We start from the raw sequence: 13,834 nt of genomic DNA, 5'->3' as shown, positions 1-13,834 counted from the left end.
GCTACAGGAAAGGTGATGTTGTCCTTCCTGGTGACCTTGGTCATCCAAAGCAGCACAGACTCCCAGAATGGAGGTGGGAGTACTCTACTTTGTCCCTGAAGGTTTCCTTTGTATAACTCAGGCTGCAATTCCTGGTGACCTTGCTTCTCTAAAGCAGCACAGGGGATGCCAGAGTGGAGACCTCTCTTTTATGTCTCTATTATCTTTCTGCTTCCTCTCCTCCAGGTTAGCCTCTTTAGCTTTTAGACATTGTACTGGTTCCCTGAGCACTAGAAATTCATTGCACCTGGTGCACGCATAGAACCTCTCCTAACTAGGAAGATAATTATACATGTGGCAACCAGGGCGAAACCCTGGATAGTCCCCACCCCACTGCTGGACTGATTTCTGCATCTTTCATTTTTTAACTCAGAAAAGGATTGCAAATAGGACATGAACACTTCCTCAGACAAAGAACTTATGCTTCTGAATTTTCTCTTTATTTTGTGTTTGGAGCATGCCTCAACAGTAGAACATAGGTCCTTTAGTGCGTTTGTGACTGATGGTTATCTGAGGCCACAAATCTTGCATAGGATTCTTCCCTGAACCTGGGGCGGTAAGTGTCTCTCAGTCGCTGCAGTCATGGGATATTGTTGCCATGAACAAGGTAATCTCAGAGAGAGTGGAAGGAAACTCAGTGAATCCTGGTAAAATTGACAAAGTTACAAAATAGACAAAGAATATATTGATGAGAAATTCCACAACTCAAAGGGCTGAAAAACCATGATGGACTCACCATGCCTTCTCCTTACTATCACTATGATTTGCATAGTCCATACCAGATGTACTCAGCACTGTACAGAGATGCATATTGGACAGTTCCTACTCTGTGGAGTTTACAGTCTCAGGACAGACAAGCAGGACACACAACCAAAAACAAATGGGAGGCTTTGAATGAAAACAGCCAGACTATGACAGAGAAGATTTAAGTCAAATGGGATTAAACTGAGGAAGGGTAACTTTTAACTGAGCAACATCGAATATGTATAATATTTAGTAGGGATGGAATATCTATCAGCCCCACTTCTGTCTAGAAACAGAAATGCACTCCCCAGACTAGAGCCCAGATTGACAAACAGGAAGAAGTTGGGATTCAGGTATTAAAAGCAGCCTCTTAAGAGGTGAGTTTCCAGGCTGAATTTCAGTCTGGTAAGAGAGGGAGGGAGCCAGGTGCACATGCTCAGGAAGGCAATTACAGGCATTTGGTGTGATCCAGAGTCAGGTGGCTGCTACTAGTTATCATTTATAAAGCGCTACTAGACATATACAGTGTCACCTGGAAAGTATAGTTTAGTAATAGGAACACTGTCTAACCTTTAAATTAGATGTTAATGTTCAAAATTCTTAACATTTGCCGACCAACGTGTTAACTATGACCTTGCCTTTAGTTAGGTGAATTGGGCCATACAGTGCTTTCTGGGGACATATGTAGAGTGGCATGAACAAACTACTTAAGATATATTTTTGGTAAAATCATTGATGTCTATCTACCTTCTTGATCTTGCACCTGAACTAGGAGTCACCCATTCTTTAAATTTCTGAATACTTTGATCAGATTGCTTGCTTTTTGTGACAAGGAAACATTCTTTTCTATTCCTACAGTAGATTCTCACAAGTCATTCCAGAAAATATTCTAGGGGTTGATTAACATTCACCATTTCAAGTCTCAGATTGGCAAATAGCGGCTGAATATCAGCTTTTCCCCACAAAGCAACTATTATAAATGGGTTTATTTGAGAATTATCGAAAGCTATTCAGGGCAAGTATTTATCTGTTCAGCATGGCAAGCAAAATGTATTCAGTGTGCCCAAGAGGTAGAAGCATCAAAGATGGTCTACTAATGCTCTCCCCTTCCCCTGACTTTACTGAATATTTTCAAAGCAAACTTACATACATACGTTAGCTTTGAAAATATTTGGGTAATTGGCCAAGTAAGCACATGCATTCAACTGCATAAACTTACTCCTTGTGGTCTGAGTGCATAACTTGCGAGTGTACATTTATATGCATATTTTTTAAAATCTAAACTGGGTTTTATGTGCACAAATGGCTTTGAAAAGGTGTGGTTAGTGTTGATTAATTGGCAGCACTAATGAGGATTTTTGTATTATTGCAAACTGCACTAAATGTAAATGATCTGATTCGCATAATTTAACATTCTAATCAGCTTATTTAAATGTTAATGCAAAAAAGTATTTCATGTTAATGCAAGCATGGTAACACTGACAATATGTGTTGAAGGCATTAACACACTTTTGTAAATAGGATCCTATTAATATTGACTAATCAGTTTTTTTTATTTCAGAGTAATTTAAATATTCAGCAGACCCTCTCAAATAGGCTATATGCAATGGCTTTCTTTCTGACCTCTTAAGTGACCGAATTGAGCCCTTGCTGAATAGAAAAATATATTCTAAATACAGCTTTCAGCTTTTTTTTTCCCCGTTAGGCTGAATACATGAGTTCCCAATTACTCAAAAGCTACTCAGTTTTTCTGAATTGCAGATTTTGTGAGTTTATGCTGATTCTTTGGTGGCTCTTTAATCTGCACTTAAGCAATCCACATGTCCTCATGCCCTCCAGCAAGGGCTGGGGAGATGATGCCACCACTTTTTCCCCCGGTAGTGTCTAGATGGTATAATGCACTATTTATGTCTGCATTGGACCATGAAAAGTCTTTTTATTCATCTGCCTGTGAGTCTGTCTGAAATCACCACAAAGAGCAAACCAGATAAGATTCTAATCCTCTGGAGCATTTCTGTGAATTTTAATGTTTTCAACTGTCACTGTTTTGTTTTTTTTTTGCATAGTAATGTTTATTCAGGTGTTGACCAAATATAACAACAGTCACATTGAACTGTCACTGTTTTAAAGTTACAGTTCCTTTTTCTTAGACATGCCTTTATTCAGAATCATGATAATTCTGTAACCTGATTGTCAGTTTTAACTTTCCTGGTTCGTTTTTAATGAAAGGACAGAGAGCACACCATTGTTCATGTGCCCTCTTTCCTCAGTATCCTACTTGCTATGTATTTTGGGCCTGATTCACTAAGGCTTCTCTCCCATTCTGTTTCTCTGGGAAAAAACCAAACAAACCTGGAGGAATCAGGTCCTTGCACACTTATCCAATAATTATTTTTTCCATAGGCAGAGAAGGAGAAAAAGTCCTTTTCAAATAAGGCAATTTTACTTTAAACTAAATAGGACATTCCACATGGAACATGGGAACGGGAGTGAAAAGGGGAACTAGGGATAAGATTAGAGGGTTTGATTTGCACAGATACTGTGAAAATTGCCTTGTAGGGCCAGGATTGGTACTGATATCCCCAGTTGAGAGGAAGAAGAGAATTGGAGGAGTGATGACACTGACGAGGTTGAGATGCCCTCAGGGAGAGTGGAGATGGCTGGATGAGAGGAAGAAAACTTTGAAGCTCAAGAGCAGTGGACAGGGCAGAAGACAGAATGACTAATGAGGTGAAGAATGTAGAGACTAAGGATAGTAGACCTGATGGTAGTAGTGGTTTGCAGCAGGGATTAAGACTGGAAACGTTTAGCAGTAGTAAGAGTAAATGTGATGGAGCCATAGAAAATAATGAGAGGGAAAAATCTACCCACTTGAAGTAATGCTTTGGCGCATACATCCTAACCAACTAGTGGAAGCCCAAGTGAGTTGGCATGTCCTCTGGATGTACTACAACCTCTCCTGGCTGCCTGTTCAAGGAGCACAGGCTGGCAGCAGCCCAGGCCTGACATAGGTTGTGGTGACTTCCAAAGCTGACCACTGAGGCAGCTGGGAAAAGCATGCAGAGATTGTGCAACCTTCATAGTACCTGGCTGGCTGCTGGAGAAGCACAGAATGGTGGTGCTTCAGAAGTTGGGTACCAAGACAGCTGGGCAAAGTATGTAGGTGTATTGCAATCTCCCCCAGTATTTGGCCAGCTGCTCAAGAAGTGTGGGATGTGCAGGTTAATCCCAACTTCCCCCCACCCCTGGAATACTTATCTTTTGTGTGCATAAAAGTATGTGCAACATTTGGTTATGTTTATACTTTTATGCAAACAAATCCCAGGCATAAGAACATAAGAACATAAGAAAATGCCATACTGGGTCAGACCAAGGGTCCATCAAGCCCAGCATCCTGTTTCCAACAGTGGCCAATCCAGGCCATAAGAACCTGGCAAGTACCCAAAAACTAAGTCTATTCCATGTAACCATTGCTAATGGCAGTGGCTATTCTCTAAGTGAACTTAATAGCAGGTAATGGACTTCTCCTCCAAGAACTTATCCAATCCTTTTTTAAACACAGCTATACTACCTGCACGAACCACATTCTCTGGCAACAAATTCCAGAGTTTAATTGTGCGTTGAGTAAAAAAGAACTTTCTCCGATTAGTTTTAAATGTGCCCCATGCTAACTTCATGGAGTGTCCCCTAGTCCTTCTACTATCTGAAAGAGTAAATAACCGATTCACATCTACCCGTTCTAGACCTCTCATGATTTTAAACACCTCTATCATATCCCCCCTCAGTCGTCTCTTCTCCAAGCTGAAAAGTCCTAATCTCTTTAGTCTTTCCTCATAGGGGAGTTGTTCCATTCCCCTTATCATTTTGGTAGCCCTTCTCTGTACCTTCTCCATCGCAATTATATCTTTTTTGAGATGCGGCGACCAGAATTGTACACAGTATTCAAGGTGCGGTCTCACCATGGAGCGATATAGAGGCATTATGACATTTTCCGTTTTATTCATCATTCCTTTTCTAATAATTCCCAACATTCTGTTTGCTTTTTTGACTGCTGCAGCACACTGAACCGACGATTTCAATGTGTTATCCACTATGACACCTAGATCTCTTTCTTGGGTTGTAGCACCTAATATGGAACCCAACATCGTGTAATTATAGCATGGGTTATTTTTCCCTATATGCATCACCTTGCACTTTTCCACATTAAATTTCATCTGCCATTTGGATGCCCAATTTTCCAGTCTCACAAGGTCTTCCTGCAATTTATCACAATCTGCTTGTGATTTAACTACTCTGCACAATTTTGTGTCATCTGCAAATTTGATTATCTCACTCGTCGTATTTCTTTCCAGATCATTTATAAATATATTGAACAGTAAGGGTCCCAATACAGATCCCTGAGGCACTCCACTGTCCACTCCCTTCCACTGAGAAAATTGCCCATTTAATCCTACTCTCTGTTTCCTGTCTTTTAGCCAGTTTGCAATCCACGAAAGGACATCGCCACCTATCCCATGACTTTTTACTTTTCCTAGAAGCCTCTCATGAGGAACTTTGTCAAACGCCTTCTGAAAATCCAAGTATACTATATCTACCGGTTCACCTTTATCCACATGTTTATTAACTCCTTCAAAAAAGTGAAGCAGATTTGTGAGGCAAGACTTGCCCTGGGTAAAGCCATGCTGACTTTGTTCCATTAAACCATGTTTTTCTATATGTTCTGTGATTTTGATGTTTAGAACACTTTCCACTATTTTTCCTGGCACTGAAGTCAGGCTAACCGGTCTGTAGTTTCCCGGATCGCCCCTGGAGCCCTTTTTAAATATTGGGGTTACATTTGCTATCCTCCAGTCTTCAGGTACAATGGATGATTTTAATGATAAGTTACAAATTTTTACTAATAGGTCTGAAATTTCATTTTTAGTTCCTTCAGAACTCTGGGGTGTATACCATCCGGTCCAGGTGATTTACTACTCTTCAGTTTGTCAATCAGGCCTACCACATCTTCTAGGTTCACCGTGATTTGATTCAGTCCATCTGAATCATTACCCATGAAAACCTTCTCCATTACGGGTACCTCCCCAACATCCTCTTCAGTAAACACCGAAGCAAAGAAATCATTTAATCTTTCCGCGATGGCCTTATCTTCTCTAAGTGCCCCTTTAACCCCTCGATCATCTAACGGTCCAACTGACTCCCTCACAGGCTTTCTGCTTCGGATATATTTAAAAAAGTTTTTACTGTGAGTTTTTGCCTCTACAGCCAACTTCTTTTCAAATTCTCTCTTAGCCTGTCTTATCAATGTCTTACATTTAACTTGCCAATGTTTATGCTTTATCCTATTTCTTCTGTTGGATCCTTCTTCCAATTTTTGAATGAAGATCTTTTGGCTAAAATAGCTTCTTTCACCTCCCCTTTTAACCATGCCGGTAATCGTTTTGCCTTCTTTCCACCTTTCTTAATGTGTGGAATACATCTGGACTGTGCTTCTAGAATGGTATTTTTTAACAATGACCACGCCTCTTGGACATTTTTTACTTTTGTAGCTGCTCCTTTCAGTTTTTTTCTAACAATTTTTCTCATTTTATCAAAGTTTCCCTTTTGAAAGTTTAGCACGAGAGCCTTGGATTTGCACACTGTTCCTTTTCCAGTCATTAAATCAAATCTGATCATATTATGATCACTATTGCCAAGCGGCCCCACCACCGTTACCTCTCTCACCAAGTCCTGTGCTCCACTGAGAATTAGATCTAAAATTGCTCCCTCTCTCGTCGGTTCCTGAACCATTTGCTCCATAAAGCTATCATTTATTCCATCCAGGAACGTTATCTCTCTAGCGTGACCCGATGATACATTTACCCAGTCTATATTGGGGTAATTGAAGTCTCCCATTATTACTGCACTACCAATTTGGTTGGCTTCCCTAATTTCTCTTAGCATTTCACTGTCCATCTCACCATCTTGACCAGGTGGACGGTAGTATACCCCTATCACTGTAGTCTTCCCTGATACACAAGGGATTTCTAACCATAAAGATTCAATTTTGTATTTAGTCTCATGCAGGATGTTTATCCTGTTGGACTCTATGCCATCCCGGACATAAAGCGCCACACCTCCTCCCGACTGCTCCTCTCTGTCATTTTATAACAAGCCATTTTCATGCAAATGGACTACTGCAGTAGCCTATGCACAGGTCTTCCACAAAAGCGCACACGCAGGCTGCAGATAGTGGCAGCTTGGGTGGTATTTGGGGGTTCAAGGTTGACTCCAGTGCAGACAATATATAGAAACATAGAAATGACGGCAGAAGAAGACCAAACGGCCCATCCAGTCTGTCCAGCAAGCTTTCACACTTTTTTTTTTCTCTCATACTTATCTGTTACTCTTGGCCCTTATTAGTAACTTTTTGGTTCTAGTTACCTTCCACCCCCGCCATTGATGTAGAGAGCAGTGCTGGAGCTGCATCTAAGTGAAGTATCTAGCTTAATTGGTACACTTGTATATAATTATCCTCCTCTATCTCTTCTATTTCTTACAATCCCAGTTCATTAACCCTTGTTAATTGTAACTGCTTCTCTTCTCCATGTTTATTTATGTTTTTGGTTATATTCTTGCACCCCTGTTTTCTGTAAACCGACATGATGAGAACGAGTTCTTGAATGCCGGTATAAAAAAAACCTTAAATAAAAAATAAAAAAAAATAGTAACTGCTGCAATAAGCAAGCTACTCCCATGCTTATTTGTTTACCCAGCCTGTGCCATTCAGTCATTGTTGGTTGTTGTCTGAATATAATTCCTCTTTTCTTTATTCCCCCTGCCGTTGAAGCAGTGAGTTGCGCTGGATATGTATTCCAAGTGAAGTATCAGGCTTAATTGATTCGGGGTAGTATTCGCCGTAACAAGTAAGCTACACCCATAATTATTTGTTTACCCAGACTATCGGTCCAATACAGTACAGTGCGCACTGCTAACCCTCTATTGGACGTGTGTTTTTGACGCGCTAGCGTTACCCCTTATTCAGTAAGGGGCCGAAAATGCGCAACATGCAAATGCATGTTGATGGCCCTATTAGGTATTCCCACACGATTCAGAAAACAAAATGTGCAGCCAAGCTGCACATTTTGCTTTCAGAAATTAGCGCCTACCCAAAGGTAGGCGCTAATTTCTTCGGGCACCATGAAAATGCACAGAAAAGCAGTAAAAACTGCTTTTCTGTGCACCCTCTGACTTAATATCATGGCGATATTAAGTCGGAGGTCCCGAAAGTTACCAAAAGTAAAAAAAAAAAAAAATTTGAAATCTGCTCGCGGGTCGAAAACCGGACGCTCAATTTTGCCGGCGTCTGGTTTCCAAACCCGTGGCTGTCAGTGGGCTCGAGAACCGACGCTGGCAAAATTGAGCGTCGGCTGTCAAACCTGCTGACAGCCGCCGCTCCGGTCCAAAAGGAGGTGCTAGGGATGCGCTAGTGTCCCTAGTGCCTCCTTTTGCCTGTTTTTACCACCGGGCCTAATTTGCATAGTGAATCGCACGCACTGGAGAGTGGACTGTGTGCGCGCCAGGAGAGCGGGCGTTTGCCCGCTCTCCTGCAGACTTTACTATATCGGTCCATTTGTAATTCAGTCCTTGTTGGTTGTTGCCTGAATATAAATCCTCTTTTCCTCTTTCCCCCCCCCCCTGCCGTTGAAGCAGAGAGCTATGCTGGATATGCATTGAAAGTGAAGTATCAGTCTTTCCCCCCTGCCGTTGAAGCAGAGAGCTATGCTGGATATGCATTGAAAGTGAAGTATCAGTCTTTCCCCCCTGCCGTTGTAGCAGAGAGCTATGCTGGATAATAATGCTCTGTTCTTTGCACTGGCTATCCATCATTGATTGGATGCAATTCAAGATCATAGCCTTGGTGTTTATAATTATGAGGGTAAATGGTCCATTATATTTGTGCGAAAAGCTGAATTGGTATATTCCACAATGAAGTCTAAGATCAATTCAAGAGGCCCTGTGGCAGATTCCATCATTCAAGGTTATACGGAAAAGTCAGATTAAGGGAAGAGTCTTTTCTGTATTTATTTTGTGGAATAAGTTACTGGTGAAAATGAGGCAAGAGGTGAACTATTTAGCCTTTTTGAAAGAATATGAAAACTTGGGAAGTATATTTTCGAACTGGAAAGGGATATGAGCTAGGTGTTTTAGTTGCTGTTGTAGTGCTGACATTTGGGGGGGGGGGGTATTTTTGTTTATATTTTTGTGGGTTTTTAAGTGGGGGAAAAATGGATTATGAAATTGAATTTTATTGTTATGGTATTCATATTTTTATGAGGTGCATTGCTTTGGGTGATTTTTGATAGAGGAGGTGGTATTTTGGTGCTAATACCTTGGATCGGCTGCAGTTTGTTGAAGGAGTAAAAATATTTGGAACATAGATATAATAACTTTGATTTGAATGGAAAATATAAAAAAAAGTCCATGGGCTTGCACAGTCAGGGCAGTTCCAAGCCTTGGGCATGTGCCTGCAATACAAAGTATTAGCTTTACAATCAGTGGTTCAAATAATTTCCCTTGACCCGTCGCACACATATGTCAGCACTTGACACAGGGAGTTCCAATAGGAGATTTTGACATTGAGAATCATTTGTAGTTCTGAAGTCCCCTAGGGGAAAGGGCAGGAAATGGCTACCTGCCCTTTGTCCACGCTGTATGCCATGTCTAGCAATTAGTAAGGTTCAAAGAAATGGCCCAATGTGTGGTTAACATTAATGTGTTTGTAGGAAGTGAACAGGCTTTCAGTACCTATTCGGAATCGCAGAAACAATTCGACACAGGTCAAAGAGCAAAATAGCACAATATAAAGTCCACTACCGACTTTATACCCTTAGGACCTTCAGGACCTTATCTGGACAGTCCACCCACCTGCTATGAAAAACCATCTCTTGAAGCATCAGCTTTCTAGCTCATGCTCTTCCCATAGTTATTTATTTTATATATCTTTTTTACATTTAATATTTAATATTTATTGATCTACGTTCTTTTGTTCAATAATTTGTTGATTGTTTAATGTTACGCTGCACGTTCTCTGTTCAATACTTTGTCTATTGTTTAATGTAACGCCTTACCGGCGACAGTTTTGTTATATGGAAACCGACTTGATTTGATATGTATATCGAGAATGTCGGTATATAAAAACCCTAAATAAATAAATAAATACCAGCCCACAAAGAAGGAGAACAATGCGCAGGAATGCCATAGTGAGGCTGTAAAGTACTGTTCAAGACTGAGGAGGGGGATTTTTATGCATGAACACAAACCCAGGGGCCTCCTATCGGTGTCACTCCTCACCACAATTATTTGCTTATTTCTCTGCCTGGTCTGCAGTTGTCCCCTTCATTTCCTGGTCTGAATTTGGCTGCTTCTCAGCCTGCTTCAGAGTTGCAGGTTTTAAAGTGTGATGCGTGGATCCAGGATTTCTTGCCCTGTACTTTTACCGCTGTTGGTGGTGAGCAAACCTTGGCAGGGTCCCTCCCAGTGTGGTTCTAAAGCGCTTGTCGGAGGAAGTTTCAAATTAAAACAGCATCATCTAAAATTTAAAGTTATTATGCACTCCGGCAAAACACATAAAATCATAATCAGTCTCAAGCATACATTCTTGCTGGGCTTCCCTTTACATGCACTTTAACCCTGAGATCATCATAAACTGTCTCTAAGAGCTCCTTTCTAGAGGATCAAACCCAGAGGCTTATCCCATCATGTACTCGCCCCCCTTCTACCAGGGGAGTTTGCTGAATACCCCAGAGGTAAACTGAACCCCACAATGGAACCCACAGCTCTGGGTAACACGGTAAACCTAAAAAAAATGCCTAAAATCTAAAAGCCAAATTTGTTTCTCAACTGTTGATATGCTGCAAAATGCCCAAATTGCATGTGTTTCCTTAAACATAAGTAAGAGAGGGTACCCTGTGTTAAGGAAAAGGAAAATCCCTTACTTATCCAATCAGACAATACCATATGGATGCCCCTCCCCCCCCCCCCCCCCCCCCCCACCGCAGCTTCCTCACATGGAAAACCAGGAAAATATTGTCCACTGCAAGAATAATCACTGAATGCTGAAGCCAGCAACGAGAAAAATCTTTATTAGTAGGATATCTTAGGAGCAATGTGGATTTGAAGTGCCAAAAAGCAGAATATAAAAATAGAAATAGAAATTACCACAATAGAGTAAAGCAATTGCAGAGCTTGAACCTTCCTCAGCTGCAAGAGGTTATATACATCACCTCCCCCAAACCTGCACATCAATGGGTTAGTTTCTTTGTAAGCATAACCGTTTTCTAATTGGTTAATACTCTTATATGCTAATAATACTGAATTCTTGTAAGTCATATGATTTCTTGTAAATTGAGCCCAGAAGGCAGAAGCGAAACTTAATAATACTTTAGCATTCTTACAGCCTTGGCTATTTCCACAAGACTGATCAGTTCAATGTTATTATGCTGCTATGATCTTTATACTTCTTCACCACTACCAACTGGTTTGTCTTCACAGAGAACTCCTTACAGTGGTATAGAAAAAATGTTAATTAATAAATAAACATGTTTTATGCACATAAATGGCTTTGAAAATACCCCTATATACTTTGATTTACTTAGGCCTTCATCTACTCCAAACATGGTATCAGGTACCAGAAAATTCCCTGTCCATCAGGGATTATAGCATAAACTTTGAAAAACTGTTTGGATCCACAAAGAACTCCTCCAATCAGATGACAGGCATGACAATCTATCACCCTCTGACAATGAGTGCAAAAATTTTGCCTGACACTTTGCCAACAAAATCCTGAAGTTCCACCCATATTTTGGCAGTCTAAACTCCAGGACACCAAGTAAATCATCATTGGAACCTACCAACTCCATCCCCTCTCACCCCTGAGAAATCCTTAAAGACCAGCCTAGACTCTTTCACTTTCAAGAAGTCTCCAGTGACCATATCATCAAGATCTTCTCTGACCTCAACCCTTCATCAAACTAATCAAAAGACAAACTTGGCCTTTCCAGCTGGATTGCCCAACTGGTAAACAGCTTCCAATCTGACAGTATTATATCAGCCATGTTAAAGAAAACCGCCATGTGACACCTTCAGAAACTCTCCCTGGACCCCAAGATCAGGGACAACTACTGGTTCATCTTAAGCACTCTTCTTCTATCCAACGTTATTGAAAAGGCGGTCTTCCATCAACTCCAGATGCTGCTAGAGGAAAGGCATTCGCTGGAGAACTTCCATTTATGTTTCAAGAAAGGCCATAGCACCAAAAGGTCTCTCTTAATCCTACTTGATTTCTGAACAGCCTTTGACACAATTGACCACAATATCCTGATAGAAAGACTGGCAGACACTGGTATAAGAGGCCTAATAATTTGTAACAGGAAGGACACAACAAGTAGTTGTGGGTAACTCCTCCTCCTCTACCAAACCTCTCTCATGTGGCATCTTACAACCATCCTCCCCAATATGTTCACTTTGGCTTCATTGGGCTGAGCTACTCCAACCCCGCCCCCAAACCCACATGAAAGTAAGTTTTTGGTTTTTTTTGGCGGGGTTGTATGTGTCACTGATTACCCCACCCCTTCCTTTCATGTTTTGGCATTTGTTAAGTAAAGCTTCTCTGCAGCCTCCCCCCCCCCCCCCCCCCACTCACAATAGCATGTATTTCCCCCATGATCCCGAGAAATCTTGTTGGGAGCGAAATAACCTCCTACCTGCTCCAGGTGCTTCCAGCACTAATCTAAGGTAAGTGCTGGAAGCGTAAGCTGTGGGTAGTTTACACTCCTGGCAGGGTTTTTCAGGATCCATGAGGGGATTGGGGGGGGGGGGGGGGAGCAAGCTGTGGGTAGTTTACACTCCTGGCAGGGTTTTCAGGATCCATGAAGGGATGGGGGGGGGGGGGGGGGGGGAGCAAGCTGTGGGTAGTTTACACTCCTGGCAGGGTTTTTCAGGATCCATGAGGGGATTGGGGGGGGGGGGGGAGTGGGTACATGCTATTGAGTGCAGCTGGGGAGGGGATATGGCAGGAAAGCTTTATTTAACAAAGGAGGGAGTGGGAGTGATTTGTGAATCTCCCCAAAACAAAAGGTTCATTGGAATTGGGGGGGGGGGGGGGGGGTTTGGAGTAACTTGGCCCAGTGAGGCCAAAGTGAACATATTGAGGAAGAGGGTTGTAATTGTGCAGCTGGCCTGAAAAGCATCTTTCTTTAGGGTACTTTGCTACTTATTATAATTAAACCACCATCAAAAAAAGACTTTTATAATATACCCCAAAACTTTAATCAAACATCAATTTGGTTTTTTTTAGTCGATTGAGCCCTTAACGATCTAAAAACACTTTCACTATGCATACTAAAAACCTTTTCATTTCTAAATACATACACACATATTCATCATCAATAGGACACAGTATTAATAATATTGAAACATAATATCTCCATCACAATGGCAATGAAACATAGTGTCCATGTTACAATCCTAAATCTAATCTGAACGGCGCACTAATTTTACAAACCATTATATAAATTTGCCAAACAAAAAATTATTTTTTCATAATGAATGTCCGAATAATTCCTTCTTTCAAGGCTGCAACAAATATCCATAGTAGAAAAAAACCCCTCCAAAGGCCTTTGTTTCATCCGCATTTGGGCTTCCTCAGGGGGACGACGTGGATCTTCTAAATCAGGAGATCATAATGAATCCGCTGCTTCTCAGCGGCACAAGTAAGGACAATAGTGTTAATATTCAGCACAATAGTTTATCAGCTCACATCGGCGTTAAATCAAAAGAGAGTCGTAGAAACATCACTACTCCCCAGCGAACAAATGCAGCAAATGATATTTAACGATGCTATTTTTCAGCTCCCGATGGCACAAATACAGGAAATGATGCTTGACAGTGTTATTTCTCAGCCGACACTGCTTCTCAGTGGCGCAAATCAAAGGTCTTGTTCAGCAATGCTATTTTTCAGCCTGATCTTCTGCAGGTTTAAATCACACATAATTGCTCTAAAACAAGGCGCCAT

General features: G+C 41.3%; 1 protein-coding gene across 1 annotated transcript in view; it reads left to right on the top strand.

Moving 5' to 3' along the window:
- The window catches only part of LOC115075210 (SHC-transforming protein 4-like), an 89,742-nt gene that overhangs the window by 36,831 nt on the left and 39,077 nt on the right, over window positions 1–13,834 (top strand). The gene's annotated exons all lie outside the window — the stretch shown is intronic.

Source organism: Rhinatrema bivittatum, chromosome 13, assembly GCF_901001135.1.
Source record: "Rhinatrema bivittatum chromosome 13, aRhiBiv1.1, whole genome shotgun sequence".
Classification (NCBI taxonomy): domain Eukaryota; kingdom Metazoa; phylum Chordata; class Amphibia; order Gymnophiona; family Rhinatrematidae; genus Rhinatrema; species Rhinatrema bivittatum.
The sequence above is the reverse complement of the archived record's forward strand: the minus strand, read 5'-3'. Positions and strand labels throughout refer to the sequence as shown.